This window comes from Lepidochelys olivacea, assembly GCF_965140295.1.
Source record: "Lepidochelys olivacea isolate rLepOli2 genome assembly, chromosome: 13".
Taxonomy (NCBI): domain Eukaryota; kingdom Metazoa; phylum Chordata; order Testudines; family Cheloniidae; genus Lepidochelys; species Lepidochelys olivacea.
The window spans coordinates 39,106,788-39,114,285 of NC_140423.1; the positions used below are offsets into that span (position 1 = coordinate 39,106,788).

Sequence of the window (7,498 nt, forward strand, 5' to 3'; positions counted from 1 at the left end):
TATGCATCCCAAAATGCCATTGGCCTTCTTGGCAACAAGGGCACACTGCTAACTCATATCCAGCTTCTCGTCCACTGTCACCCCTAGGTCCTTTTCCGCAGAACTGCTGCCTAGCCATTCGGTCCCTAGTCTGTAGCTGTGCATTGGGTTCTTCCGTCCTAAGTGCAGGACCCTGCACTTATCCTTATTGAACCTCATCAGATTTCTTTTGGCCCAATCCTCCAATTTGTCTAGGTCCTTCTGTATCCTATCCCTCCCCTCCAGCGTATCTACCACTCCTCCCAGTTTAGTATCATCTGCAAATTTGCTGAGAGTGCAATCCACACCATCCTCCAGATCATTTATGAAGATATTGAACAAAACCGGCCCCAGGACCGACCCTTGGGGCACTCCACTTGATACCGGCTGCCAACTAGACATGGAGCCATTGATAACTACCCGTTGAGCCCGACAATCTAGCCAGCTTTCTACCCACCTTGTAGTGCATTCATCCAGCCCATACTTCCTTAACTTGCTGACAAGAATACTGTGGGAGACCGTGTCAAAAGCTTTGCTAAAGTCAAGAAACAATACATCCACTGCTTTCCCTTCATCCACAGAACCAGTAGTCTCATCATAGAAGGCGATTAGATTAGTCAGGCATGACCTTCCCTTGGTGAATCCATGCTGGCTGTTCCTGATCACTTTCCTCTCATGCAAGTGCTTCAGGATTGATTCTTTGAGGACCTGCTCCATGATTTTTCCAGGGACTGAAGTGAGGCTGACTGGCCTGTAGTTCCCAGGATCCTCCTTCTTCCCATCAGTTCATTTGCAAATTTGACACCATCAGCTCAGGATTAAACAAAGACTGTGACTAGCTTGCGGACTACAAAAGCATTTTCTCCTCCCTTGGTATTCACATCTCAACTGCTAGAAGAGGGCCTCATCCTCCCTGATAGAACTAACCTCCTTATCCCTGGCCTGATTCTTGCTTGCATATTTATATCTGCCCCTGGAAATTTCCACTACACGCAGCTGAGGAAGAGAGGATTCACCCATGAAAGCTCATGCTCCAATACGTCTGTTAGTCTATAAAAGTGCCACAGGACTCTTTGCTGCTAATTACCGTAGTGTCTGAGCACAATCTTTAGTGTGTTTTGTGCTCTTAACTCTACTGTGAAGTAGGGAAGTGTCAATATCCCCATTACACAGATGGGAAACTGAGGCAGAGAAAGCCAGATTCTCAGAGGCATTTAGGTTCCTAAACATCCAGATAAGCAACGATTGGAATTTTCAAAAGTACCCAGGTGTCAACAACTCATTGAAATCAATGGGAGTTAGGCAAATATCTACACCATAAGCACCTAAATATCTTTAAAATAGCTGGCCGGGTGTGAGCTAAACTAATAAACTTAGGCATCCAGTGAGATTTGCACATCTGCAACTTGAGGTGCCCAACTTTGAAAATCTGCCCTGGAGAGACTTGTGGAAGGTGAGTCTTGTGCTTAGGGAGGCTGTGGAATCTCCTTCACTGGAGATTTTTAAGAGCGGGTCAGACAAACACTGTCAGGGATGGTTCAGAAGAGAAAACTCAGTCCTTCCATGAGTGTAGGGGACGGGACTAATGACCTCTCCAGGTCCCTTCCAGTCCTATGATTCTAAGCCTTTGGTAGACCTGGAGCATGTGTGTGTGTGGGGGGGGCGGTCACAGAGACTAATGAATGGCCAGATTTTTAAAGGTGTTTCAACGGGAATTATTAAAAATCTTTAACTTTAAAAATCTGGCTCTGAGTGAATTGCCTCAGGTCTCGCAGAGCAATAAACAGGGCAGACGCGCCTCTGGCCAGCTCCCTGATCCCTGAATCACACTTCCTCCCGGTCATTGAAGATTCCAGCTAAATAGGAGAAACTCCCTGGAAACATGTCGGGGTTGGAAACGAGCTAGCAGCGCCAAGGGGGAAAGCTCTCCGGCCCCTTAGGAGAGCGTAGGAAGATTGTAACAGGGAACAGACGTAGCCGACTCATTCAGGGAGACTCCCCACCAGGGGCTTGTCACGGAGTGTATCACCGTGGGTCCCACCTGGTGCAGTAATAGGTGGCCGTGTCTGCAGCGGTCAGGGAGCGGAGTTCCAGGTAATACTCGTTCTTGGCGTCATCCTTGGCAATGTTCGCTCGGGTTCGGAGGTCGGGGGCGTAGTTCGTGCTCCCGGAGAAATGGATGCGCCCTACCCATTGCAGCCCTCGGCCGGGGAGTTCGCGCACCCAGTTCCACCAGGCGCGGGTAGCGATGGAGTCCCCCGACACTTTACAAGTCACAGCGAGGGACTCTCCGGGCTTCACCGCTGCCGGGGCGGACGGGACCAGCTGGATCTGTGAGAGGACACCTTGGCGAAGGGAGAGAAAAGGAGAAGTGACGCTCCACTGCGGGCAGGGAGCGAAAGCGGGGTCTGCGTGTTCCCGAAATACTCACCGAAGGGAGCTGCCAAGAGGCCGAAAAGAAACCCCCGCAGCAACGCCATGTCGCAGAGGTGTAGCAGGAAGGGGTCTGGGGATACTCCTCAGCAGGAAGAAACGGGCCAGCGCCGTGCGGTGCCTGAGGCTCGCAGGACCGGGGGCTGCTGTTTAAGCAGGGCAGGGATTTGCATGTGGGTTTCGCCCAGCGGCGGTGGGAGGTGAAAGGGCTTGGGGCGGGAGGGCTCTGACTGAGCCGGAATAGTCTCCTTCCACAGGCCTGCGCCGTGCACCGGGGTGAGACACGGAATTGATGTATTTGTGGGACGCTGGGCCGGTTCTTCAAGTTACACCGAACACTTTTAAATATAGTCAAGACTCTGACACGGAGCATAAAACCCGTTAGCTCTCCCTCCTAGCTGCTTGACCCCCTCAGTGTGAGCGACCAGACCTGTGCTCTCCGCTGCTGTGTGTTTGTGTGTTGATGTCCCCGGCGGGGTGTGAAATAAGATCTGGGTCTTGTCATACGTGTGATTGTTTGGATGTTGCGGACCCCTGCTGGGTGGACCGGGTATGACTCTTACTCTGAAACCTGTCTTGCTGTGTGTCCCTGCCGCCGGTTATTGGAATGAAGGAGAATTATCTCTATTTTAGGGATGGGGAAACTAAGGCACAGGGCGGTGAAGTGACTTCCCAAGGTCACCCAGCAACAGAGTCGGGAACAGAACCCAGTTCTCCTCCATTTTAATGCTCGAGGGCCACCCTGCCTCCTTGCAGGACTTTGTCACAGCGCATGGGTGCAAATCCATTTGCATCTGAGGAAGTGAGCTGTAGCTCACGAAAGCTTATGCTCTAATAAATTGGTTAGTCTCTAAGGTGCCACAAGTCCTCCTTTTCTTTTTGCAAATCCATTTGTGTAACATTGCTGCTCTCTGCTGGATTGAATGAGTCCCGCCCGAGAAGAAAGGCCAGGGTGTGTTTGCGAGGCCTCCTGGCTCCTGCTAGGTAGAGAAAAGACCAACTCGTTCTGTATGTGGATGTCCCTCCCTGCTCGACCGCAGGGGAGGGAAGGAGTCGGAATCCGCTTTTGTGTGTTTCTGTCGTTGCTACCTCTTAGGAGTAATAAACCCATCTCTCTCTCTCTCTGTGTGTGTGCACGTTTGTCTGTTTTACTGCTGCCTCCTGCTGAAGGAGATGCAACCGGCTCAGTGTGTGCGTGTGTGTTTGCTACTCTTGCGGTGAGAGTGTGTAACTTCCCCTTGCTCGCTTGCTTTCTCTGGGTCTATGTGTCCGTGCTGCCGCCTGCTGGAGGGGATGAGAAGTCTTCAGGGTGGGTGTGTAGATACAGGTGTGGTACTGCTCCCAGCGAAACGGAATAAGACCCGTGCAGTGTGTGTTGTGTTGCAGGGGACTTGATACACAAGGTATTTTCCTAGCTTCCCCTCCTGAAAACCCCTCCTGTCGGTAAGCCCCGCTCCCTCAGCTCCTAACGCCCAGTGCTAAAGGGCGGTTTGCAAACCGGTTTCCCTTCTAGCTCCAATCCCCGCTTTGCTCTGGCCCACTGCCTTTGTCTGGAGCAATAACACACGGCGGTTCCTGCAGCTGTCATGTGTGAGGAAGTGGGACTGTTCTTAATGTTTCCTCTGAATAGTGTGGGGGTGCCTCAGTTTCCCCTAGGCAGTTCTTAAGTCTCTAGGGGGTGGGGTAAGGGTGTATGATCACAGCAGAGCCCTAGAGGGCAGGTGTGTGCAGGGGTCTGGACACAGAGAATGGCCGACACCCTGTTTCCTGGCAACTGATGGGAGTGGTGGGATCTACTGCACCCCATGGATGGCGCTTCCTGCAGTAAGTGACTGGGGATCAGTAAAACGAAGGGGGATTGATGGGGACCAGGCGTGCCGAAGGCTCAGAGAGGAGCGGTTTCAGGGGGCAGTTAACCCCCAGGAGTGTGTGACAAGCGAGAAGGACTGTGCAGTAACAGGGTTCCCCTGGGGACTGCGATGAGCAGTCTCAGGGGCAGAGGAACCTGCGGCTTGGCCCTGGGAGAGAGAAGGACTTTTGCAGTAACAGGGTCCCCTGGGGGATTGCAGCGAGTGGTCCCAGGGGCGGAGGAGTCTGCAGCTCGACCCTGGCAAAGAGGTGGTGACCTCGAGAAGGGCTGGCACACTAGGGGTTCTCCCTGGAAACCATGGGGAGCTGAGAGCACACTGGCCTGTGAGTCCACAACAACATGGGAAGAGCGGAGTGATGGCCTGTCACCATCTCCTTAAGAAGGACATTGTAACCCTGTGCAGAAAGAGAGGGTTGAGTATTGGAAAGTTCACCAAAGCAGAGTTAATCGTGCAGCTGGAGGAGGATGACAGCTCTAAGGAACAGATTCCTGACCCCAAATGGGGCTATAGCAGGATCTGGGAGCAGCTGGAGTAGTAGCCAGGCCTCCCCAAGACTTCTGTCCCCGACCAGATGGGGGTCTTCATGATCGGGTTCCCCATCGGGGGATCGGAGAAGGACGGGATTGGAGCTGAGTGTGAGAGAGCAAGAGGACTGTGAGAGACAGCGAGAGCCCGAGAAAGAGCTGCAGAAACAGCAGCAGCATGAACTGGCAGTGGGGGAGTGGAGAGGCCTAGGGGATCTCCCAGGGGTGAGTGGGGATAGACCCTGGGGAGCCAGTTCCTCAGGGAAGCTCAAGACTAAATTGCTGCCCCTGGTTAAGGAGTGGAGGATGTGGATGCCCACCTCACTGCCTTTGAGCAGGCTGGAGATTTGAACCAGGGGGACCCTGCAGAAAAGCCCAGGTGTCTAGCTCCCTTGCTGGGTCCCAAGGCCATAGACTCCATCAGCCAGATGGGTGGGGAGGTGGACAGGCTCCCACTCCTGGTCCCAACCTATATGCCTGTGTGGAGTTTCCTGAGGCCAGGCCCCTCTGACCCCCAGTGGGAGCGGAAGGGGATGGTCAATGGGGAGACATTCCTGGGGTGGCGAGATCCTGGGACAGAGAGAACTGATGTCAGGCCCTGGGTGGTGCAGCCTCAGATGCTGAGGGGCTGGGTGAGCTGGGTGAGGGTCCCAGGGACAAAGCCTCTCGCCCTGCCTATGGCCCAGATCCCTGTGCAGACCCAGGAGGGGTGGGGCTGGCTGTCCATTGGGGTGATCCAGGATACCACCTGCGAGACCCTGTTGGGGTGTGACTGTGTCTCTTTGGGACAGGATCCAGGCCCTGCTCCTGTAATGGCAAAGGGTTTGAATTTGAATCCAGGGAACCAATTGGCGGTGAGGGAAATGGTCAGTGAAAATGCAGATGACCTGGCTGGCAGGGGGGAGGAGCGGCTAGGCTCAGGCTACCTGCCTGCCTGTAACCAGACCCCTGGGGCTGCGTGGGACAAAGAGATTCTCCCCGCCCCCCTTGCACACCGGAGCGGGGGGGGGGGGGGTGCTCAGGCTGGCTCTGATGCAGTGAGGAAAGCAGGGAGCTCACTGCCTGACCCCACTGGGACAGCAAGGGCAGCGCTGAGCACAGTGGGAGCTGAGACCCCAGCTGAGGGGGGGAGACACAGGCAGGGCAGGGGATCTGTTGGGAGTGGCAAGGTGCTTGGTAAGGAAAGTTTGGATGAGCCTAGGCAGCCTTGTGAGCTGATGGCTGTGTCTAGTCAGCAGGGTGGGAAGGCGAGGAGAGTGGAAGATGAGTGTCCCTGGACCCTACCTGTTAGCTGGGTGGAGAATTGGGACAGTGAAGGAAACGTGCCTGTGTGTGTCAGGGGTATTGACTGGCCTATGGAGGGAGCTACCCTGATCTCCAAGCAGTTGTCTGTGACCAGCCTTGTGTGCTGGGACAAGGGGAATGGGATCCCAAGCTGGGTGTCTGGGAAAGGAAAAAGTGTGTCCAGCTCTTCTTTGTCTGTGGAGCAGACAGAAGGGGCCTTTCAGCCTGTGATGGTTGAGGGTCGTGCAGTTGTCTCAGAGCTGGTTCTGGATTCAGCTAAAGCCCAGGAAGAGAAGGGTCCTAAGTTTGTGTCTGCTCGGAAGAATGGCCCTGTAACTAGGTCGCATCCAGTTAGTGTCTATGTAAAATCCCAGAGGCCACACAATTCTGGTGCTTGTATTTGCCTGTTGCTAGTGTGTTGTTGGGAAAGGGTGTAGCAACTCTGTCTAATCAGGGTGAGATCCTAGCCAGGATACAAGGAGAGCATGAAGGTGATGTGATTGTGTTACCAACTGAGGGTGTGGAAACCTGTAGCAAGAAGGAAAAGATTCCTGAACTTGTGTGTGGCAAAGGGAAGGAGGATGCTTCTGACCTTTTATCTCAGAAGTCTGTCAGTTTGCCTGAAAGGGGATTGTGTAGGAATCCGCCGGATGGGCCATAGGTAATTCTGGATGTAAGAGAGACCCAGAAAGAGTCTGTTGTTGCTCAGGAAAGTGTTCCTCTAGAGCAAGCCCTAGGTAAAGAGGGTAAGAGCAGAATTTCTGTGAGGGGTGAATTGTTGCATAGAAAAGCCCTCGGGAAAGGAATCCTCATGGAGTCTTTGCAAGCAGTTTACTGCAACTGAAGGGTGTGAAAGTGATTTAAACAAGAAAGTTTCAGTTCCTAACAGCCAGAAATTTTCTGTTGTGAATGGATCCACTGACTTTCCTGTTGAAAGATGCAGTGTGGATAGCTTTGAGAAGGTCTCATATGAAGTGAAAGCTGTTAAGAAAGTTAAACAGTCCTATAACCAAGTGGCTGTGTTTGGCCAGCTTGTTGGGGAGAAGACCCAATCCCAGTTTGACCCCCTGGGGTTTTGGAGTGGCCAAAGGGCACGAGTCGCATAAACCTTCCCTCATGCGGCCTGCGAGTGCTATTGACTACTCCTGACCTAAGGGAGGGCGTGAAACTGGAAGGGCCTGGTGTAACTCCTACCAAGGAATGGGAGAGATGCTGGGGCATCCACGGGAACTTGGTGGCTTTGAACTTCCCCAGGTCACCGGCTAAAATGACCCCGCTCAGTTCGATCTCGAAGGGGGGAGAGATGTGACGAAGTGGGACTGTTCTTAATGTTTCCTCTGAATAGTGTGGGGGTGCCTCAGTTTCCCC

At 53.4% G+C, this 7,498-nt stretch overlaps 1 pseudogene across 1 annotated transcript; it reads right to left on the bottom strand.

The window, feature by feature from the left end:
* Nucleotides 1-2,043: 2,043 nt before the first annotated feature.
* On the bottom strand, nt 2,044-2,498 carry LOC311529940 (immunoglobulin heavy variable 4-4 pseudogene; annotated as a pseudogene). The gene is made up of 2 exons: nt 2,450-2,498; nt 2,044-2,363 (listed from the first exon to the last, which is right to left on the bottom strand). The product of its transcript is annotated as an immunoglobulin heavy variable 4-4 pseudogene (transcript).
* Between the last annotated feature and the right edge of the window lie 5,000 nt (nt 2,499-7,498).